At 42.1% G+C, this 25,226-nt stretch overlaps 1 long non-coding RNA gene across 1 annotated transcript in view; it reads left to right on the top strand.

Annotated features, from left to right (window-relative positions):
* The window catches only part of LOC120567136, a 30,318-nt gene extending 11,968 nt beyond the window's left edge, over positions 1-18,350 (top strand). Inside the window, exons 2-3 of the long non-coding RNA XR_005640526.1 lie at positions 16,812-16,929; positions 18,235-18,350. This is a non-coding gene — a long non-coding RNA (uncharacterized LOC120567136). The remainder of the gene's footprint in view (positions 1-16,811; positions 16,930-18,234) is intronic.
* The last annotated feature ends 6,876 nt before the right edge of the window (positions 18,351-25,226 follow it).

Genomic DNA, 25,226 nt, shown 5'->3' on the forward strand with positions numbered 1-25,226 from the left:
ACCGTGCATGGCTATTGATTGTGTTTGAATGTTCTGGCAGTGAGCCTGTACGAGTGGGGCTCCCCACCACCCCCACTCCCATCCCCCCCTCACTCTCCCCCTGCTGAGCGCCCAGAGGGCCTCTCTCTCCTGTCATGTGGAGCTCTGTGCCCACTCAGCAAGTGCAGGCATATCCCACTTCCATCTGCCTATGACCTCACAGCCCCTGTTTGTTTAACCCCCTCTCCAAAAACTAACCTAATTATAGCCCTGTAGAACACGGATTCAGCGGATTCCCAGTGGATTCTGCCACTGTGTGCCTACGCGCACCTATGCATGTGTGCATCGCATGCAAGGCTCCAGCTTAACAGTGGCAGTGCTCTAGGCCGTGTTTCAGTCCATACTGTGTTTCACAACTGTCTCTCCTGATATTAGGTTAGAACATGCCCTGCTAGTTACACATCTTGTGGTTTATGTGAACTAGGTAAAATCAACAGGAGTGTGTTTTGAGTGTCTCTCTTTGCATCAGCATGATGAGTGGAAAAGTCATTACACAAATCTGGCTGACAGGCTGACGTTGGTGACATCACTAACTCTCCTGCTCAACTGGATGGGCAACTTCAAGCAGCAACACACCTTCCGCACATACTCTCAAGTCTTTGCGTAATCTCAAACTCAAATCTGGAACCTCCTATGATGTACAGATCAGACATCACTTACGACCTAGTTGTGTGCGAGTGCGTTTAGGGACTGCATCTATGACAGTCGCACTGTGTTGATTTGCTGTGGCTGGGATCTCTAGGAGGCCCTGTGAGCTGAGCCTGGAGGGGCCTAGAGTGGCTTGTGCAGCTTGGACAGGCCTGGCCAGAGCGCTGGGACTTGTGTGAGGTACTGAGATTGAAGGCAGAGCGGTGTGTGAGTGTGTAGAGGTGCGGGGGTTGGGGGGTTAATCTCCCTGAACTAGGGCAGATGTTGTTAACGAGCTCCTCTCAGGTCGACTCCCTGCGTGGGAAAATGGCATCAAATCCTCCTGGGGTCAGGGCTTTTGGACTGACCCACTGAGAGCCATCCCTCTCCACTGCACCGTCCTCTCAATCCCCTCTCCATTCACTCACCCACTCACTCACTCATTCACTGACAGCACTCACCAGAGACACTAGAACATCACATTTGACCAGTTTTATACCTCTCCTCTTTTAAGTACATCCCCAATTTTCAGCTCCTTGCCTGAACGCATGTGAGCAATGACAGACTTGTTCCGTGATGCAAATGGCTCATTAATGATAGCTGTGGTTGGATTGCCATGCCTTACACAACCACAAGGAATGCTGAGTGGGAAATGCTTCAAAGGCAAGCATGCCGCCACTCAAGAAACTGCATCCACCCAGCAGTGAGTTACTTGTGTTTATGTCAGTTGAGTTGAATTAAGGAATAATAGACTTTCAGGCGCCCAAGCTGCTATAGGGTAGGGTATGTAAAGAATTCATTGAGGGTGCATAATCACACTTAAAGTTGATCAAATCTTTTCAAGTGGAAAAAAAATGATGTGTGACAGGTTTGTTTTTCCTGCATCAGCCAAAGCTTTGGCTTTGATCTGATACAGGAGATCTCTGTTGAAAGATGTTAGAAACACCTGACACCTGTGTTACAAAGCATGGAGGAAACCAGTCCAAGTAGAACGTTTTAAATTCAGGGAATCAACCAAAAATCTACATTAAAAATATTAAAACTGGGGAGAAGAGAAATCGCCAAGCACCGGGGCCACAAGGTTGTCCGACCTATGTACAGACTATACAATGTGCACAGGAGTTAGCTGTGATGTGGCGACTTCTCATCAATCATATCTGGAATGGGCATGTCTCTTTATCATGTCAACATGCCTGCTTTAGGCTTTATCCTGATTTAGGTTTTAATGCGAGGGTCATCCATTAAGGTGTCTGACTCTGAAGGTGTGTTTACTTTGTCCCAGCAGGTGTGTGTGAATATGAGACTTATCAAATATGAGACAGGATTACCGCCTCTTTTGTCCCAAACAAAACAAATACAAATCACACGAACAGCTGAAATGGGAGGATGATGTTTTTCCGCTGCCCGGGTTGTATGCTTAGAGAGCTGTTCCGACAGAGGAACCTTTTGACGTTTTTGTTCAACTAATCACTTCTGAGGTTTACTTCAACTTGTTTTCGCTTGTAGTTGTGGTTGGAGGAAGACATGTAAAACCACACACACACACACACACACACACACACACACACACACACACACACACACACACACACACACACACACACACACACACACAAACTTATATACATGAGCACACAACCTAGAATGAAACTGGATTAAGAGGCCTCCTTCCTTAATAACCTGTAAAGGCAATTACATACAAATGGTTGCTTCTAATGTGCGTTAAGGAAAGCTCAGGCACCAAGCGAGACACTCTAGTGTGTAAAAGTGTGTCTTCTGCAGATGGTCCCTTCACACATCACTTTGTCTATGAACACTGAAGCATGTAGCGTTGCTGCTAATTTGCCAAAGTTCTGACCCCACTTCTGACCTGTCTTGGAAGCATAGAAAAAAATGGGCCAAGTGTATATGTGCTGATGTATATACTATGCCTAGGGACAGCAAAGTGAATATGGGACTGCTGCAAGACAATGAAGAGTCTGCGGGGAAGGACTTAAGGGGGCGAAATGGGGGGAGATTAGGCCTCTCATCTAGGCCACATATATTGATTACTGTTCGTCGAGGACAGTGAGAGGGAACACAGATTGACAGATACACAATGGTGGTGTGATCTGATCATATCGCTATTGTCAGGAGTCATTCAGTAACCTGTACCCACGTGTGTGTGTCCCCCTTAAACACACACAAACACTCCAAAACAAAAACACTTGCACATGTTAAAAAAATGTTCGTGGCATCTAAAGTAGGATGAAAGATTTATTTTCCTGGGGGGCACTGGTCAGGTTGGGGGCACTTAGTTTTTTAGTGTAGCCTTGGCTATATGTATATGTGTGTGTGTGTGTGTGTGTGTGTGTGTGTGTGTGTGTGTGTGTGTGTGTGTGTGTGTGTGTGTGTGTGTGTGTGTGTGTGTGGTGGTGGTTTATGGTAGTGTAACCCTGGGAACATGGGGGATGTGGAACTCACTGGGCTATGGGTCAGTCCTGACTGACTCTGTCACTTATTGATTAGTTGCCATGGAGAGTTAGTCAGGCCATCTCTCTTGGAGGTGTGTCCCTGAGGGCCAGCAGCACTGCCCAGCTATTGTCTGCAGGGGGTCAGTGTGTGTGTCTGTGTGTGTGTGTGTATATCTTGTGTACACTGTGTGCGTGAATGAGAGCGTGTGACCTTGCTCTAACTCTCACTCGCGCTTCCTTCATCCTCATCCCTCTTCTTTGGACCTCCTGTGGTACTTCTTCTCACACTTTAGGCGCTTTTGCATCATTCTCCTGAGTGGACCAAACTCCCAGTTAATCTGCTAATATCTAAAATGCGTCAATATTTATATACACCTACTCCCAAGGGGCCTGCAATAATGGAGGTTGTAAACAAATTGTCCAAACTTATTGAGCTGTGAAATCCCCTTTATAGTCTCTGGATTTGCCTACTCATATGATCCTCTCTCATCTCTGTTCTTGTATTGTCATTGTTCCCATCAAACATTAAGAAGGAGGGGAAACAGGAGTGGGTGCACAAGGGAGAGGGATGGTCAGGGCTCGGTGGTGCCAGAGGTCCACCTGCAGTAGCTGACGACTCCACTGACAGCCCAGCAGGGGACGGTGAGGGTGATGGTCTTAACACCTCTCTGAAATAATAAGGAGGCTTGGGTGTTCAGGTAGGGAACGGGGCAGCATACCTGTATCTACTTTTTTTTTTAAACAAAGAGGAGAGATAAAGAAGCTCAAACATTACCGTATATAGTATTTTGGCAGCTGTAAATCTTTATTATTTTTTATCAAGATCACCCAGTTTTAAAGGATTGTTTTGCAAGTTATCTTTGTAGCGTCGACAAATGCTTCTAATAGTTAAAATAAATCTGTATTCACCAAGTTAATTGTCGAATTAGGGGATCATGGAGACATTGTGATAAAGATGTCAGATGGGGTAAGAAAGTCACACAATCAAAAAGGTCCAAAGTGTTAAAATAAGACCTAAATTGTAATAAACTGCATTTATCCTTTATTGCTGTTCCTATAAAGGAACCATCTATCTGGCTATACATTTTCCTAAAGTTTCAAACATAGTCTTTAAAGAGAAAAATAACATAATAAATAATGTTGGACTTCATTTCCCCTTAAAATTGTGAATTTATAGTCAGAATAATGCAAACTTCTTCTCCTTTTAAGAATATGCGCACAAACCGAAACTTGACGACGGGCCCCCACTATTCCTCCCAAATATCACACCTTGGATGCATAAACATGCCTGTGCTCTACACATCACCCCACAGTGGGGGGGCCTGCATGGCTTTAGTGCCGCACTGTGACACCAATCAGGGGAGATGGCGGGCTCCTTTGTCATGCAAACACCAATCGCTTCTTGTCTTATTCAAATGTCTGCCCCCTCTCTTTCTCCTCTCCCTTACTCTCGATCAACCCTTACCCCGCTTCACCCTCCACCCCCGACTTCAGGCCTCTCTCTGCCTCTCCCTCCTTCTCAAGTCCAAGTAAATCCTTGCTGAGAGAAGAAGGAGCCTCCAGGCCCGGAGCTGCTGAGCCAGGCCTCTCTCCTGGGGGTCAGCCTGTGTCTCAGCGCATGGGGCTGTTTCCAGGCCCAACCAAGTCCATTTCATATTCAAATGTTACAATCAGGCCTCTGATCCACAGGGGGCTCTTTATGGTTGCGGCCCCAGGTCGCAGGGTCAAGATGGTGATTTAATAGCTCAGGCAGAGGAAAGGAATGGGGGGGAGCCAAGTGATTTAGGGCATGAATGAGTAATAAAAAAGCATTTTTCCTAAGTTGTCATGTAAATTTCAATCCGTATTCAATATGAGGCTCCTTCCACACTAGAGGCCTTCCTCAATGGCTTTCTAGTGGACTTTAGTCATTCAAAATGAAGAAAGTCCATTTTTTGCTTTTACTCTTGACTTGTGCTTGGTGTAAACAGTAGCTGACGGTGAAGCGGTCGAGGATTAGAGATGGAGATAAGGAGACGTTAAAGAGTCATCATGCTTGTATGGTGCCACTGTCTCAGATGTCCTCATGCTCTGGAGTGGCCTGTTATTCCTGTCCCTGAGGGTGTGTTCACAGCCCAGCAGCTCCAGTAACATAGGCAGATTTGTGTGTTTGTATATGTATGTGTGACGGAGAGCCAGCTAGAGTACTATTATAAGTGTTTAGAAGGTAACTTGTATGGCTTTTTGTCTATAGGTGGAAACATGCACATACAGCACTTGGACCTGGCACGCCAAATTATTTCAGTTCGGTACAGTTGGCAGCATACCATAATCTGCTTTATCTGTGACTCATATGGTGTCTACTGTTCAGGCCGTCCCTAAACCTGACTCATTAAACCATAAACAAACCTTTCCTTTCCATCTATGATGATGAGGCTGGTTTTATTTCTTTTACATTTTTTTTCCACACATAATTTTGGTTTTGAGTCCAGTCCCTACTCTTGTTAACATTTTCTGCTCTAGATATGCAGGTGTACACAGATTTTTTATTAAGAAATAGCATAATAAAGATATGGATGTAATTAAAGGTGATAAAGCACAGCTTGACACTACTGAGTGGTAACAAATGTTGCATTAATGAATGACATTTTGTGTCTTGTCAAAAGGCTGATACACCCTACCAGGGCTATAAAACACCATCCAAATAAACAGCTAAAAGAATGAATCTACAAATACAAACAGACTACATATGCAGATGGAAATTATTATATATAAAAACATACAGTATGTCACCTCAATGTACAGATTTTAAATGTTGCACTATGCATAAAACCAACAAAAGCAAAAAAACTAGGGTAAGAGTCAACATTCTTAAATATTAGGCCTTTACTAGCAGCCTTATATATGTCCCAAGCTTTGAAAATAAAATCTGCAAATGCAAAAACTTTTATTCTTCACTTTTACTTTCTTTGAACTTAATAACCATTTCACGTTTATTTTCGTTTGTTCAGTTTCCCACGCTAGTTGTGGTAAAGGGGACAATATGCCAATAAAACAAAATCAAATTCACCATTGTTTATACCCATATCACAGTCAATCCTGTGACAGAATTGAATTTAGATAATTAATTAGTTGTTTTTTAAGCCAAAATGGCTGTGTCTCCAATGTGAGGATTTGCTGCTTTTCTGTTTTATATCACTGTAATTGAGTATCTTTGGGTTTTGGACTGTTGTTTGGACAACCGAAGACATTTGAAGACGGACTCTGGGAAACTATGATGGAGATTTGTCTCTAATTTTCCTTTATATTTAAAATACCAAACGATGAAACATTGAAGCAAGAGAATAACATGTACTTTTGTAGATTAATCAGTAGTGAAAATAATCATTACTTTCAGCCTACATAAGTCTCTGATCTCAACTGTGTTCATAGTGATGTGTTATTGAAGTGATAAATATGTTTTTCTTCTCTGAGGGTAAAATAGAAAAAACATATCATACTGTTTATTTTCTTCAATATTACTAACCCATGAAGCCTCATAAGACTAATTTTTTAAATCTCTTTTGAGGAATCCCACAATTGTTTTAGAGGAGACAAATACTGGACTTTCATACCTGCTAGCTTTACTTAAATGGTTGCAGAGGCCAGAAGCAGAGGGCAACATGGTGAGATGAGCTTGAGGGGCCACGGCAGGGCAAGGTAAGGCAAGCCTCAGTGGGCACAGCTGTAGTTCAGTCATTACTGCTCCTCTACTGGTTTAGAAGAAAAGGGCCACTACCGCCACATGGCCACCCTGCCACGCCTGCCCCCTGCCACAAACACCCAGGAAGGCCTGGTAGCGCCAGGCGGCACCACTCGCAGTTTGCACTCCTGTCACGTGTGGCAGGGCAGTGGAGCAAAACAGAGAGGCGTTGCAGGGGTAGGGACACGGCCGTGATGAGGGGTAGGATGGGTGGGTGTAGAGGTTAAACCAGGGTAGGGGGGCTCTGTTCCTTCCTCTCTTATCTTCCGACTGACCATTCTCTTTCCCATCCCCTCCTCCACCCCTACACCCCCCCCCCCCCCATTCTCTCCCTTTTGTGGCCTATGCACCTGCAGCCCTTGAGTCTGGGCAATAAAGCTGAAGGATTTGTCTGCATGAGGTTGGAGGAAAAGTGGGGGAATCATTAAGCATGGGGAACACAAAAGCAACAGGTTCAAACTGTGGTTGTTTGATATGCTGCTATGCCATATTCCAGAGTGATGGGCTTGACGTAATGCAGTTTGACATAGAAGGAGTGAGTTTAAGCAGATTTGCGTCCAGATTTACACCCTGTTTGGGTAAGTGTCATTATTAATCAGTTTGATCTGACACATGATCAGCTTTCAACCTTTGGCGTGCTTTATGTCCATTTAGGGATTACATGTATGTCAAATGAACAAATCACAACTGTCCCATGAATACCATGCATCTCCAAAAGGTAAATTTTCATGAGCTAACAAAAACAGCACAGTTTTAAAATGGTCCAATGCTTCATCAAGTAGAAGGGCGAGTAGGATTAAAAATCACCAGAATTGAAGATACATGTTTTTCACTGAATAAAATGTGAAATTAACTGCCACAATAATAGTAAAGCTAAGTAAAACTAATTTCATTATATTAAGTCAACACAAAATAATTGTGAAAATGTTTATAGTTTAATTTGTGACAAAATAGATTTAAAGAGTGTCTGTGTAAATTCAGGAAAGGCTTTTATTTTCTTAAATCTAATGCATCAATAATTATAATCCAATCATATGACAAAATACATTATTCTGTAATGGGCCGTTCTGCATAATGAGTACTTTTGCTTTTGGCACTAAGTATATTAGTAAGTAAGTATAAGTACAATGTAAAAGTATTAGTATCAGGCTAATACTTTTGTACTTTTACTCTGTACTTGTACTATTCTTTTTATTTGACTTGTAACAGAACATTTCTACACAATGATATTGCTACTTTTACTTTTTAAGTATGAGATCTGAGTACTTCTTCCACTGGATAACAGCAAAAATGTAATTTTATAGTAAATGCCAACTGTAAATGTAAACATTTGTTTGTTCTGCCTCGATCGTCCATATGAATCATTGCTCACTGTTATGTTTCTGTCATGGTTGGAGGATTGCTTTAAATCATAACTAAGAAGACATATCAGGGTTGTTATAACCCCAAACTCCTTAAAATGATTTGTTAAATGAAGCTTTGCGTAGGGAAAACAAAATACATTTACAAAAAAAATAAGTGTTGGTGCAACACTAAAAAGATGTGTTTTACAAACAGATTATGTAGTTATTATTATAGAAACTAAATGGATTTGTTTTTGTATAATTAACCCAATAGTTGTTTCACATGCACATTCATATAGTATAGTATAGAAACACTACAGAACAACATCTACATTAACTTAAGAATTTATTAAAACATGTTTATGACATCACTTTGTATGTTTTATCAATTGATTTAGGTGTCTATAGCTAAACACACAGTGATGGAGACATGAAGATACCAGACAGACCACTGGTTGTGTTTGTGGTTCCCCAGGGAAGCAGGTTGTATACTCATAAAGCCACATGGAGGTAAGTGTGCTACAAAAGTAGAACTTTTTTACCCATCTGAAATAGTGGTTCCATGTAACTCAAAAGCATAGGTGAAGTGAAATTGTTCTCTGCCATGTTCTGCGGAGCCTCTTCTCGATTCCCCACCTGTTGTAATGTTATGTTCAGTCATGTAGAACTTTTCTCTCAGCCGATGCATGCCAGACCCCCCACATTGTAAATCGCTGCAAAAGGAAAAAAGATTCAGCTCTTTCAGAGTGCGACCATGAAGGCAGAGGAAATCACTCTAAACGGTCTTAATTCTGCCATTAGATGAGAGGGAGCGCTGAGGGGATTGGCTGGCCCTATGTTCCATATTCACAGAAGCAGGATGAGGCTGGGAAGCCTGCTGAGAAAATGGTGTCGTAATCAGGAGCCGGCAGTTCTGCCTGATCAGGTACACTAGCCCCTCTTCTCCTTTCCTCAAACCCCTCCTCCTCCTCTTTGCCCCTCTCATTTCTCTTCCATTCCCCTGCCCCGTAAGGAGATCCTAATAAGAGTTTGGACGTACTGAGCTCCTCTTATGTGTGGACCTGGCAGGAGGGAACAGAGATGAGGCCTGAGGTGGGGGTTGAAGCTCGAGGTACAGAGTTGTGGTGGTGGAATGGTGGGGGGCTCGTTTTTTTTGTTCCCACATTTGATTATTCAGGTTGGCTGAACTAAATTCTAAACCCATAAAATTCGTATCCCCTCTGGGGGACCATTTGCATATATTTCAGTAACCCCCTCCCTCACATCCCAATTCCCTTTTTTTCTCAGAAAGTGAAAGAGAGGGCGAAGCAACCAGGCCTGTCTAGGCTTTAAGATGTCACCGTGGTGTGAAATATGGGCGAACAAGCAGGGTCTTTGAAACTCAAACTAACCCCCCCACCAGCCTCTGAGCTGCTGCCACACACACACACACACACACACACACACACACACACACACACACACACACACACACACACACACACACACACACACACACACACACACACACACCCTCTCACCCTGCACTTGTTGCTATCCTTAAATATGAATCAAATTTCAGTTTGTTCTGCAACTTTATTCTCAACTTTTTCCACCTGAGATTCTTTCAGATGACACATGACCATGTAGTGTTTGTTGTCGTGTCTGTACAGTTTAAAAAGGGAGCTGCTCTTGTTACAGTTGAGTGTGTCTCTGTGTTTTCATGTTTGGTTCCATGGTAGTTTATCACTTTCAGATATGTGGAATCATCTGTTTGTCAGTTGTGTATGTGCAGCTATTTACAAAGTGACATAAGCCATGACATGTCAAACTGTGCCATTATATCAGCGGGGCAAAACTGCTGGAGGCCAGGAAGAGTTCCAAGTATTTGATAAACATGTCAAAGCAGTAAAGCCTGGACTTGTAATTATGCCAATTTTACTCTTACTGTTGTCAATGTAGGGGATTAATTTTCAGACAAAAATGTTCTGAAGCCAGGTCTTAAAATTCCGTTTAGGATGTGTGCCCAGCAGCGTGAAGATGAAGGGAACACAAATGTAGCTGGGCACACAGACCCTGAGAGGCAAGCTGGATGAAGTCAGGGCTCTACATCGCCAGTGAGCCATAAGAGACACCTGTTCATTTGTTTGCTCTAGCAAACTCAAGTTTTTTTTTTTTTCACTGTGCCAACCAAGCCCGCTGGCACTAGTTTTACTGCCCATCTGTATGGATGGGTGAAGTTAGACGATGGCCTTTGATAAAGGGTAGGGGGTGTTGATACTTGATGGCATTTTGGTCACATGGGGTGAGTTGCTGTCATCCTTTAACCCTCCCCCCTGGACCCCTTTCCCTCCCCCTCCCGTGCCCACTCCCTGGTGCACAGGCAGAATGCAGTGTCAGGAGGGTGAGCACTGAGCGCCCATTGTGTGTGCTAACCAAAGCGGAATGCCCGGGTGACAAAAGGGGGAGGAGTGGGCTCAGGGCACACAAAGCCAGGGGGAGGAGAGGGGTGGAGGTGGAGGAGGGGAGGGAAGGAGAGGGGGGCAATCTGCTGGGGGCTAAATAGACCCACTCAGCCCCCAAAACTCTAGGCACCCTAAAAATTATCTCTCACCTCCCCAACTGCCTTCTCACCCTCCCCAGACCTCCCTGGCTCGGCTCTGGGGTGTACAGTACGCAGGCTGCTGGAAGTTGCCCGTTTGTTCCCAGCAGCGTGAAAGAAGAGAGCCCACAACAACTGAACCCTCAAACTATTAAGTGTTGGTTTTGGTGTTGTGAGTCATGGCCCTGGGGCCTGAAACAGGATGTATTTGCCAACTGTAGCCATGGTTTCCAATCTCTGTCAGCAGTCAGAGATGTCCTACAAGCCCCATGTATCTACTGTCAGATGTTTACAAAACAGACGAGCAACATGAAGCATTTTTAGGAAATGCTCAGAAAAAATATATTAAATAGAATATCAAATATAGTAACTGCTGATATCCACTTTTCACTATGCACCTCTACATGGTTATGTGAATGACTTCTATCACTAGCTATATGACCTATGACTTAAGTATCCGTGTTTGTGTGTGTGTGTGTGTGTGTGTGTGTGTGGGGGTGGGGGGTGTCACATGTGCATGTACTCACCTGCCTACTCTAGAAGCTGAGAGCAATTTCGCCTGTGTAGCATCGCATGTCAAAGCCAGTCTCTCAACTCCCACACAGGACCTGGGGCAACACTGCAGCCACTTTAAAACACACAAGACAAACCCTGAATTAACTCTTTCTTAATACCAACACATCTCCTGCAGATGCAAGTAGGAGCAGATCCACTTTTAACAGGCACCTTACAGCTGCAGGACCTCAGTAATGGCAGTCAAATCTGTAAGATCTGTTTATTGGCCTTTCACTTTTTTTATTCAAAGCTTTGGGCATAAGTTTGATGCCCAATGATCAAACATTGAACAATAAATTACAGGATATTATTGAATTTGCATCATTAGCATTCCCCTGGCTGATGTTTATGTTCTTAGAGTAATAAACTGTGTGCTGAGAGACTCTTAAGCCAATTAATTCTATAGCAGTTGGCATCCTAGGATCCCAAACTTTAAAAATCTTAAAGGCCTTTCCAACAGTACTTGAAGGAATTTTTATTTAAAAAATGATTCATCTTATTATTTACTTATTTTGCCATTTTCCTTTTTTCCTTTACTTTATGTATTTGAATTAGGCTTTTGTACTGTCAATAGTACTTGATGGCAGGACTTGAGGTAATAAATTAACGTTCAATTTGTTAACTTTTTTTTTATGTAACTTTGTTTTTCTTTAATAAGAGCATTTAGCAAAAATGCCAATCAAATCAAATGGAGATTATTCCTTAAAGAGCTTGAGTGATGTTGCAAAGTCACTCATTGACAATATTAAATCTATCAGTTGTAGCCAAAAATGCCCTGATGCACCACCAAGGCGCGCATGTTGCCATTGAAGCCACAGGGTCACTTTGAAGGGACCTTTTCGTCCCTTGTGGTCCTTCTTTCCCAAAATGATGACCGGGCAGATCAAAGGGGATGCTCTAAAGAAAACTCTTAACTGTGACCCCCCCCTCCTCCCTGCCTCTTTCTCCCACTCCCCTCATATGCCCTCTTAACATCTGAACTCCCTCCTTCTTTCATTCATGCAAACCTCAGCCTTTCCCATCATATTTACATACGCCGCTCCAGGGCAAAGGTAGTTTCCCGTTTTATCTGTGCTTCATAGGAAGTAGCTTGCTGAGTTGTTTTGGTTTATGTGTTGTTAGTGAAACACAGAGGGTCAAATGCAAGCCTTGGGGGCATTTTTAGGTCACTGAGTAAACCTGGCAAGGTCTTTTTTCAAGTACTTTTGTGACTAACACAAAGTGTGAGTTTTGTGGTAGCTGTGTGTGTGTGTGTGTGTGTGTGTGTGTGTGTGTATGTGTGTGTGTGTGTGTGTGTGTGTGCACGCCTGCATGTGTGCTCATGCATGTATGCACATCAGTTCATAAATGTCAGGTGAGTTTGTGCTGTCTGTGCTGGTGAAGTCAGAGCCTCTTCATCAGTGCTGACCCAGGCAGCCATCATTGTTCTCAGGCTGTAAATCACCCTGCTGCAATCAGGGCCCTGATCTAGGCTTCTCTGAGCCCTCTCCACTCCAGATGATTCCCCTCCTGATTGGTCTAACTGGACTCCTGTCTGTGGCGGCAGATTAGCTTGGATTGTTTTTTCTCTGTAGCATATAGATTGAACCATGTTAGCATTCACACCTCCACACAGCTCCAAAATGCAGAGGAAAACCCGACTTCACTCATAGCTTTGATAACGTTTAGATGAGCAGAAGAAATACAGGTGGTGGAATAAATAACAGGGACACCTGACATAATAATGCATTTCTATAACATAGCCTCAAGTACTTTGTTATACGCATTTCTGTTGATGCTGTATTAGAGGCATTGATTTAACAGGTTCATTTTTGAGGCCTTAGTTGTTATCGTTGTATCAAAATGCATTAAAGTGTTTTCCTTAATTTGTCCACACCTACAAATTCACACACAAGTGCCACTTATACTCACCTAATGGTATATTGATTTAGTAGAGAATGTATCCCCTCCTGATTGGTCTCTTTGAGACACTGTTGTCTTTATGGGACATGAATGGGAATTTATTTAACATTATTTCTCAACGGTATTTAGAATGCAGTTACAATGGTTCAATTTAATTTATTTCACCAGGATTACCGGCTCAGTATCTATAAAGCTTTTCAGAGAGTCCTGGATGCATATACTTCATTCATGACCTGATCATGTGAGACTAAATGTACCTGCAAGAGTTCCCACCTACAGCAGCCCATGTAGTTTTAACTCCTGGGGTCATTTGCTCTCCCAGTGGGGGACCATTTGCCTGATCACCTTGTCAACAGCAATCAGGGAGTGACCAAGGGCCCGTAAGGCCAAGCCCATTGCCTCCCATGAAGAGAGACTTGCTTATCTATCAGTATCTATACAGTCATTATGGGATGACAGCAATCTGTGATGTGATACTATGTGCAGCTTGTCAGAGATGTAGGTTATGGTTATTGTCAAGATCTCACAGTTATGTTTTAATATGAACATATTAGCTAAGTGGTGCTTTATGTCGATAGAAAGTACAGTGTCTCTTGGGAGCTAGTGCAGTGTGATGTAAGGTCAGGGTTTTAGGGTCTTTCTGTTGAATTTTTTCTTTCAACAACATCCTCAATGTTGCTTAACATGGAAACACAGAACTTTCATGTGTAATGTACCGATCATCTAGGTTTAAATTAGGACCAGCAGTTTCAATTATTTCAACTTTGTTTTTGGAGACATCATGTTTAATCCATCTTTTTGGCAGGGTGGCCCACTCTAAATACTACAATACCCATGAGCCTCAGCCACCGTGCCATGGAGAAGAGGCCACTCAGAGGCGCTAATCATAGTAGTAGCCAATTCCAATTGCTTCGTTGTTGCAACAGGGCACCTTAATTGCTGAATTCAAGCAAAGTTCACCACAAAATTAAACTGAACTGATTTAAGCGGCAGATAATCGTAACAGCACATTTGTTTTGCTTCCACCTGCCATTAGCAGCGCATGTCATATCATTTTAATCTTGGTGATTTTATGTTTTTTTCTTTTTGCCAAAATGCACCTTGGTAGTCTTACAAGTTTGTACCTTTGACTTTTTATCAAAAACCAGCATTTTTTTAACAGTGTTATTAATATTTGGGACTGCCTATATAACCAGGATACTACCCAACTGTGGGTCACCTAACACTGCCTGTGGGAAAATGAATGAGACCTTTGCTTCTGGAAACCAGGGGTTCCGAAAATACCTCCTCCCTCTGTGCAACTCTATAACTGGTTGAGTTATGTTGTCGTGGAGACGGCCATTATGTAGGTCTCATGGAATCCTGATGACATCACAGTGATTGCAGGCTCTGTGTGTTCAGTGATCATGGGGATCACAAGCCTAAAGTCTGGGTCCTTGCAGTGGATGCGAGACAGTGACTAAAGATCGACAGAGAGGCAGAAAAAGTAAGTATGGTTTAAGAGACTGTCAATTCTAGTCAGAGGTATGTGTATGGCATGCATTATTTTCGGCAGAAGAGTGGGTCTTTCTGGCACAAGCTCACCGAATTGCAAGGTGCATGAGTAGAGAAATGACAGGGAATGAGGGAAGAGAGAAATAAGGAACGGCAACAAAGGTCCCTAGCCGGAGACAAACTGAGAATGTTGCTGTTCCTGGTCGGCACCCTACTCCCTCGGCCACCAGGGGTCCTCGTGAAGATCTTCTAGACAATTATAACACTTGACTCAAATAATTGCAAAGTGACCTTATTTAGCTAAACACAGTCAGCAGCTCTGTGAGGCTGGGAGTAGTGTATGTTGAGCTTTGCGGGGTGCCATTTTTTAGTTATTTTTTAATCGGGGGCAAGTGAATAAAAAATGTGCAGTAGCTTGGCTAATAAAAAATCTGGTATTTGTGCAGGATGTCCCGTGTCGCGCTTTTGACTATTCTCTCTCCGGGTCTGCAGTGTTTTAACTCCACGGCTCAGCTCACTTGGAACCTCGACTGTGCTGGTCGAGGTTTTGCTAATGGAATACCAAAAAAGAGCGAGTTGAGTTGAGGAAAAGCAACATTACCCTTACTCTGTTCTCCAATCCTGGTTTAGCTTGTTAGCATGCTAACATTTGCTTGTTATGTACAACTGAGGCTAATAAGAATGTCTTTTGCTTGGCAAGTACCAACGTTTTGGACAAACCTGATGGTGGTGCTAGATTTTAGGGGCATTTGTTTAAATAAAAAATGCTCACAGACAAAACTGAGTTGATGAAAGGGAGATTTTTGCAGTGCATTCCTCTGAGTTGTAGTATATAATGCAAGTGAAAAGTTCCGAAAGGAAGTAATAAAACCAGTATGCTAATGTGAAATTGCAATATGTTGCACGTTGGTAGTAGGAAACTAGAGGACTAGAGAGGAATTTGCATTCAGTTGCTCTCCAACCCAACAATGTCAGAGGATGCTAAAGACTAACATCTCTCTGACTAAGTAATGAATCAGACAAAGATCCTCTGGTGGAATTCTACAGGAGCGAGGGAGGGAAATTGCCTCTGGTGTACATATCCTCATGTCTAATAATCCTGCCTCATGTGTCTGAGCGAGACTCTTGACATGGGCGTAATGGTAATTATGGTGATTTACGACTCGTTCCTCCAGTTGCTACCATATTATCACAGGGGCTGTATGTTTGTTTTTTTTACAAGAAAGGCGCTGAGTGGCTCATCATAATTCCCTCTGATAAAAAAATGCCTCACTTTGATTTGGACCAACTGTATATTATTTGCCCACTTGGAGCAGTTTTGTGTGTGTCTGCCTTGTTTGTACTTTAGCTTGCATGACAAAGACAGGTTTCTCAGGCCTGATTGTGTACTCCAGTGTTTGTCTAATGCCCACGTTTGCTTATTGAGTGTGTGTGTGTGTGTGTGTGTGTGTGTGTGTGTGTGTGTGTTTACCGTCACAGGGTGGGGCAAGGGGTCCAAGAGGTAGACAGGTGAGGAGGTGGGTGGTGGTGCTTGGACCTCATCTCCCAGGAAGCTCTCTGTGCTCCAGAAACCTGAGCTTAGGCTTGTTAAGACAATGAGGGAAACACGTGAGACTCTGGCACATGGTGGCTAGGGTTACCTGCCCGCTCTGCCTCGCTCTGAACTTTTGGCCCTGAGAGCAAAACCTCCCCACCCTTATGACTCCTGCACTGCTCCACCTGTCTCCCTGCTCTCTGTCCTCCCTTCGTTCGGTGACTCCCTTTATATTCTTGTGCATTTTTCTTGAATGATTTGTGTTAGACAGGTTTGGGTCCTATGTGCTGATTTTTCTATTTTTTTTTTATTTTACCTTTATTTAACCAGGAAAATCCCATTGAGATTAAAAAAAAGGGAGTCCTGGCCAAGAAGCAATTCAGTTCCTTATACAATTGTGCCCCCATACTCCTACTCTTTCGCTGTTTTACAGGTCATTGTGACTAATGATCTTTTGAGTGATTCGCTCGACAGAATTCCTCCGTTTTTGTATGTTTGTGTGTTTGCTGTCTGTCTCTACAGACAAAAGGCTGACTGGTCCCCAATCTCTATCCATCCACAGTCCACAGGTGAACTCCTTCCACATATCCAGGCAAACCTGACTTTCAGGTGTCCCACCCACACCTTTAGGACTGCTGTCCTCTCACCTGTGCAAATATGAAAGAGAGAGATGGAGAGAGGTAGGTGGAAAGAGTGAAATGGAAAGATATCCCAGCCTTTGGTTACTGGGTGGGGTGCAGAAAAGAATACCGCACAGCTGAGCAAACCTCTATACCCATAGGACTTCACCTGTACACTTTTCTCCCTCTGTTTTTTCTCTTAATCCATTCTCTCTTTCTGTAACCAGCCCCACAGCGATAGTGGGCTAAGGCCTTCTTTTATTATCACTGAATAGAGATTTCCTTTGAGGTTATGGAGTTGATACACTCTCCAACGTCACTTTTGTGCCGTGGTCATAATGTAGAGTGATTTTCTGCCTAAGGGGACACATACTCTCTTTAGAAGTGTTCCTGTGTAGGTGTAGGTATTATCTGGATAGTATTAAGGAAATCCTTTTATCTAACAATATCCTCAGCAGAGGTTTGACTAAATTTAGAAATGTAACCTATGTGGCCGGTTTGCTCGGTTGGTAGAACGGGCGCACATATGCAGAGGTTTATTCCTTGACGCAGAAGGTCCAGGGTTCGAGTCCGACCTGTGATGGTTTTCCTGCATGTCTTCCCCCCTCTCTCTCCCCTTTCATATCTCAGCTTTCCTATCGAATAAAGGCAGAAATGCCCCCCCCAAAAAAGAAAAAAAACCTATGATCTCAATTACACTATAGTAAACTGACTTGATGACTGAGGAGCCCAGCTGGTGATGTGGACGGCAACATGTTTGATATAGTAACATGAAGTTGAATCTATGGAAGCCTAAATCAAAATAAAAGCTGAATTGTGTGGACATGTGGAGGGGAAACTAACTTTAACTTTCTTAAAAAGAGCACCGTACAAATAGATTTTGTACACATTCCTGATACGCGTGACTGCCGCAATACAATGTGTTCATCAACAGCGATGCGCCTGGCTGAAATGTTGAAGCAAAACAAAGATACACATGCTCCTTGCTCATTGGTAAGAGAAATGTCTAGATATGAATCTAAACAGGGTAAAATCATAAAACTGTATCAAGCAGAAACAAACCTGCCAGCTGGATTCAAACGAGAAGTAGATGTGTTCTGTGGTACGCATAAGAACTCACTTTTAGCTGTGCGGACGTAAATAAAGTGATGTACTTTTTTTTTTTGCTGCTTTGCTGTTCTGTGCATTAATGACTGTACCTCACTTTCAAAATGGCACACACTATTAAGTTGACTTCACCTGTATGTGGTTTTGACAGTGCCAGAGTAGTTTTTAGTGATGGTGAGGTATAAATGAAGCATATCACATGAAGGCAGGCAGACTCTCACACCTATTTACTTTCTGCCTCTCTTCTCTCCTCTGCAGGTTTGGGCCTGAAAGACGTGCCAGACCTGCTGCCAAAGCATCAGCCTCCACCTCACCCTGCAGACATGACTGAAAACACACGCATGCATAACACACACACACACACACACACACACACACACGCACACACACACACACACACACACACACACACACACACACACACACACACACACACACACACACACACACACACACACACACAGTGTAAAAAGCATACATCTCTTATATGTGTTTTCAAGCATACTTCATTTTCTCTATCTTACACACACACACACACACACACACACACACACACACACACACACACACACACACACACACATATTCTTGCCCTCTGTTTATTTCTGTCTGTGATGATGGAGTCGTCTAACACTCTCATGCCTCCTGTCAGACGTAGACACGATCGAGCCACATTCACACGGTCTTCCACGATAACAAACATAAACACACACATGCGTTCGGTTTGTCAGTTGTCTCTCAGGCATGCCCTATTTTTAAAACTGTAAGCACACCTACACACATTCTCCCATGCTTGGGCACACCCACTGCAGTTCATGTCATGCTGCGAGACTGTTAGTTGTAAGGCAGGAACAATTAGTCAGGTAAAGTAAATCTCGACACCTGACACTAGTGGTCTCTTTTTAAAGTTGTTTGCACCACCGCCCCCATATGGTACAGCACCTACTGATTACTGCATTCTCTGAGTTAGTCTGGTAATTGCGCGGCCTGTCCAGGGTGTAAGCCCATATGCTAAAACATGGGGCCCCTCTGTTAGATGGCTCACGGTATTGTCGTAACAGAGAGAGCCTCCTATCTGTCATTTAGTGTCAGTCATTGTCTGTGATGCATGTGAGCCACCGGTTTAATGGTCAATTCATAGAAAGATATGTTTATCATTTTAATCAGCTGGTTTTTATGAGAAGTTCAATCTCAAATAACTGGCAGTATCCATGATATCAGAAGCACATGATAACACTGGGAACGAGAATCACGCCTTTAAATGTTAAGTCATGATGGTTTTCAACAGTCATTTGGCGTGTTCTTAAACGTGCTTATTTTCATGACATCTGAATGAGTCAGACTCTGTGTATGTGTTTGGGTGATGGTGACGTCTGTGGTAGTACAGCATGTTGCCTATAACCACTAAAGCATTGCAAATGTCACAGATTATTTTGTTAGTATTCTTTTTGTAATGTAAGAAGGGTTCCAATATCAGATTCCCTCTTAGCTATAAATCAGAGACATTGCTCATCTTTTTGTTCCATAACATGATATCAGTTTGCTCCTTTTGCTTATCATACAGTTGCAAAACGGCTCTAAAACACCCACTTCATATTTGCGTGTGTAGATGCTGAATGTATTGTCTGTGTATCACAGCATTAGGTTTTTGATTTTAATGTGATAATTAGGAAAATATTTGGTTACACTTTACTTGAAGGTATCTACATAAGAGTGACATGACACTGTCGTGAACATGTCATAAACATTAGAAACAAGTCATAAACGTTTGTGACATAACACTTCTCTCATTAGGTGTCATTCGGTTTTTGTCATGACAAGTTAGGGTTAGGGTTAGGGTTAGAGTTACGGTTAGGGTTCATGTGTCATGACAGTGTCATGTCACTCTTATTGTAGATACCTACAAGTAAAGTGTTACCAAAACTTCTTTCAAACTCTCTGATGTCCTAGTAAGATGCTGAATGTACCTTAATGAGGAGGTGTAGGAAAAGGAGAATAATTTATCGGTATTATTTGGAGGAATAGGGATATAAAGCATAGATGTAAATGAAGCCTCCCAGAGAGATCAAACATTTCTGAGTATTTACCAGCTCGTTCCTGGGAGAAGCAAACTGGAAAGAGGAGTGGCCACAGAACTTCGTCACAACATGGTGAATGTACCCTGTTAGTTTACAGTACATACAGTACATTTAAAGGTAACCAACAGCAACATACGGATGCGATATGTATCCTCCGATCTAACCTCTTTTATTTTTATCTGCCCAAAACAAACAAACAAACATAAAGGATATAGGCTAATGATAATCAGTATTATCTCATTGTTTGCTCACTCGCTTTGAAAATTAGAAATATGTGGACTTCTGAATTTTATGTAAATTAATCACAACATTAAATGTGACACTGTGGATTTTGTGTATACTAAAAAAGGCAATAATCAATACCCCAAATTAAGGTTTTAAGAAATAAGAATAGGGAAACATGAAACATTCATTCATTTGAAACAAACACCTTCATTTTTTTTATTTTATGCAGTTTACAGGATGAAAAAGAAAAACGATAACCCTTCATGTTGGTATTTAGAAACACTTTTAAGAGATATGTAAATGTAAATGTGACATAGGAGCAATTGTGGATTGTTGATGTGCTAACTAACTCAGAAAGAAAAAAGTGATTTTTGGGCTAGATTTTCTGAAGGTACAGTTTAGTACAATGTACAATGTCATATGAGCTTTTAATAGACCACTGAGAGGTTTGTGTGTATGACAGATCCATTTTAAGCTGCTTTTTTCTACACGAGTGGTGAGTCCACTATCCCTCCCCCCCTTTTACAAATCTCCATGTATTTGTGAGGTGTTGTTGTGTTGGTTAGGAGGTGGGTGTTGTTGTTATTGATATAGCCACAGGCCTGTGGCTCTTCCTGGGTGACAGTAACAGGAGTTAAAACCTGTAAATCTTCAGGAGACCTCCTTCCTCCCCTCTAATTCCTCATTACCTCACGGCAGGTTGTCTCAGGGGAGATTTAGAAGGCCTGCAGGGCTGCTTCAGTGGAGGAGAGTGTTTTACTGACTATGTGTTAACCTCTGTGGTGAGTGTGTAGGGCCGCAGGGAAGGACTGTGGGCCATGGCTTTAGGCCAGGTGTATGACCACGGACCACAGGCAGGTAACACCGTATAGAGTTTCCATCCTTGGTCGTGTGTATAAGTGTGTTTGGTTTCACGCTCCAGGTGTAAAGATGCTGCACTCTGACTAACATTTCCAACAACCACAACCTAAAATAAGCGGAAAGAAATCCTGAGAGGTTGAAACTTGAAATTGAACTGCTCTACTCTTCTCAGTCAGTTCTGTCGCAGCTTAGCATATCAGGGCAAGTGTCACATCTAATGCACTCTGTTAATTGTGCCTAAATGTTTACAGACTAATGAAAGGGCTCTGGGTTTGTTCATCCTTTAAGCCTACATCAGTGAAACCTAACACCCAGGCCCTGCAAACTCATCTATCTATTTATCTACCTGGCTGTCTGAGTCTTAACCTGCGTCTTTAAACAAACCTATGAAATCAATGTCGGTTCCCAATACTGTTCAAACAAGAACTTTTTCTGAGTTGGAGCTTCTGCCTCATGTCATCTGTTTACTAGCTCCCACTAGTGGTAAAAAGCAGTATGGTCAAAGCCGACCTGGGAGGTGATTAGATAGTGTTCAGCTTTTCTGTGTTAATGCATTTAATATCTACTGAGAGCGAGTTGTCTTGTTTTATTTTTTATAAATTCAAGTTAGGGTATTTTAGGATTTACATAAATCTGATGCACCAGTTTTATTGCTACAAAGGAATAAATAAAGTCAATTTATTTTAGTACACATGTCACTTCTTATCTTGTATCACTAAACAAGAATGCACTGACAAGTTGGTGTAATGACTTTTTCTCCCTTTCTTCACATCCTCTTTGTGAATGTTGTTGTGGTGTTGAAATGAATCATTCAGCGGTTTGTGTGATCCTCTCTATGGCATTGTGTCTCCAGCGACAGTGTTTACTGATAATTGAGTAATTACCTGTAAAATATAACACTCCTGTGGCTCTGTTCAGCTGTAATCTTCCCAGTATGTCTACTGCAGATCAGATTTTAGCTTGGGAAGAAGCTTAATGCAACAGTTTAGCACTACTCTCTGTGCAAATGTGTGTGAGAGCTACATGTATATACATAACTACTATTATGCTATCACTAAACTGGCCTCAGAGAAACAAGAAAGTGTTTAAAACTAATTTGCCAACTCTGACAAGATGATGGTTGGACATTTGAAATTGCACAAAATCATACAACGGTAATTTGACATTCCTTTGTGAGTTTCACAATCCCACAGTGAATAGAAAGTTGTAACAGGCACTTTGTGCGTACACTAGTGGCCTCACCCACAATGGCATTTGAAAGACAAACAGCAGTGCGTGCTGCTGGCCGGAGCGCCACAGCAGTGAAAGTGGCCGTTCTTTTAGAGTTACGGCAGCCAAAGTTCAGCATAATGTCCGTGTCATTACAGTGTAAAGAAACCTTTGTGAGTCAGCCCTGTCCCTTTCCTGATCTCCGAAGGCTATTCTCTTTCTCGTAAAGATTTTGAACTTGCTCTTCCTCTTCTTTTTCCTTCTTTCATTCATTATTTCCTTTTTCTGCTCCCTCTCTCTGTGTCAAACCTTGTGTCGGCCTCTCTGCATTAAAGGACAGATTCACAGCTTTTCAAGTCTGTCTGAAAACATGCATGCTGTAATCATTCCTCCTGTTTATATAGTGGCCATTAGGAGATTCCTCCCTGATTTGTTTTCTATGTAAGGGATGGTAGACAAAATCTCCATATCCCGATAGAGTTTGTCAAATCAAGTGAGTATCTTCAAAGGTTTCAGTGTTTTTCAAATAAAATTCCCTCTTCCTTTTTTTCTCAGATGCAGTAACACATTTTTAGTTAAAAAGACTATAACTAGAAGATATCTATTTAATTATGTATTATATATATTACTCTTTCACTGAGGCCTTAATATTAGCTTCAGATAAATGTCTTACTGCATGTTTGCATGGAACACAGATTTTGTCCAAAATCACTTACATTGGAAGCCCATTTAGGGATCTTTTCACAACCAATGAAAGGATCCCTTAATGGAAAAATAGGAGGAATGATTACAGCAAGAAAAACCTGTTTCAATGTTAATATGGGCATCTGACTAACCTGACAGGACATACTTAAAAAATTGTGAGCCTATCCTTTAACAAAACAGCTGCTCATGTACACTCACGTAGCCTAATTTAATTTCCTTTTTTTCTTCTTCTCTCTCTCCACAAACTACCAGCTCCAAATTGGGCCTCAAACCAGAAACGAGTGGGACAGGCTGAAATATTTGGTTACGGATGCATTTCCATTCGATTGTCCTTAAAGGGGATGAGAAGAAGTAAGCGATATGACTTAAAGGGATCATATTAATGTAACACACACACACACACACACACACACACACACACACACACACACACACACACACACACACACACACACACACACACACACACACACACACACACACACACACACACACACACACACACACACAATAATCCCACAGGACTTCCTTCCCATTAGAAACCACACCCAGGAGGACAGGTAACAGGAGAACACCTTTCACAGGGTCAGGTTGGAAGAGGTGGGAAAAACAGGCACGGTTTCTCTCTGATTAGTTTCACCTCTTCATATCTCGCAGTTCTATTCTTTTCATGCTTCACCTCCTTTTATTTATTCCACTTTTAAACTATCTCTGTCGCTTACCAGCCAAGTATCTGATCAATTTTTACACCAGTATTGGCTGATAATTTGAAGTGCCTCATGCATGCCGTATACCCAAACTGATTGGCCAGTCACTTTTTTTTTTTACCCCTCTAGCGTTTGCCTGAGAGTTAGCGCTCTCAAAGGGACAGTAATATGCACTGATGTAATGTGTGAGATAGGGATCTTTTGTGGGGTGTGTTATAAATTGTCACCGTAATGCGAGTGCACAGGGAGCTGGTTTGTGGGGGGAGGAGGGACTGAGAGGAGTGGTGGGTGGATCAAGCAGTGTCACTGGAATCCACAGTGTTGTGAGAGCCCCATACCTTTCAGCTTCATTAAACCAATTTCACGCCGAGGTGAGCTAAGAGAGGAAGCTCTGAATCTCAGCAGCAGCAACAATGGTGCATTGAAGGGATGAGGCGAAAGTAAATTAGGTACCACTTCACAGACGGCAAATTAAAATCTGAAAGTTGGATAGGAAAAGTTGAGGGTAGATGATTATGTCTTTATTGTGCCCTCCCTCCTCAATCTAGAAAACCCTCCCTTCCTTTTAGCAACCACCTTTGCCCCCCCCGCCCCCACATCCCCACAACCCAATCCTCTGAGAAAAAATAATGATCTATTTCTTGTCTGATAATTGGTTTCTAAGATGCTCCCACTCAAAGACCTGATCTCAAATACCAAGCTGCTTACGGCCCTCCTTTCAGCCACTTAATTTTCTTGAGTTTATCAGTAAGATTTCATATCCAGGAAGATCATATAAATTAAACATTAATGTAGGGCTTATTTCTGTGCAATCATTGACCTCACACGGCCATTGAGCTGTGCTATCGGGTTTGGGACTAAGTGTTTGTCACTCAAACTGATGTAAAGGTTTCACTGTAGCCTTGCACTTGAGCAGTACTTAGTGAAATATAACTTTGGATATACGTTGTCATACAAGCCCTAAAAACCCAAAGTATTCCTTGTGTTTACTTTTAGATTTTATCAATTTAAACAGAGTTTTTATTGTGTAGAATAAATGAAACAGCATAACAATAATGATAACTGACAACTGTGCTGTGATCATAAACTGGTCGTATTACACACACATTTGAAAAAGGAAGTTTGAAAAAGAGAGGCAGGCAGCAGTTGAATAAAAAAAAAAGATTTTAGGTGGTGGCAGAAGTACTCAGATCCTTTATCCACGTTTACTTACTTTGAAGAAATATCAATTTTAGTCCAGTAATATTAAACAAAAATTATCACCATGATATACTTATCAAAGGCAAAAATACTCAAAGTGGGAAATTATATGTATACTGTGTTATATTGTTGTAAATGTATTAGTACTGCCTTAACCAGCATTTCATGTTGAAGGTGGTGAAGCTAATTCTACCTACTATATATGCTGTTGGGTATTTTAATTATAACATTGCATCACATATTTTATCAAATGATTGCATGTTTT

The sequence above is a fragment of the Perca fluviatilis genome, chromosome 10 (genome assembly GCF_010015445.1).
Source record: "Perca fluviatilis chromosome 10, GENO_Pfluv_1.0, whole genome shotgun sequence".
NCBI lineage: Eukaryota > Metazoa > Chordata > Actinopteri > Perciformes > Percidae > Perca > Perca fluviatilis.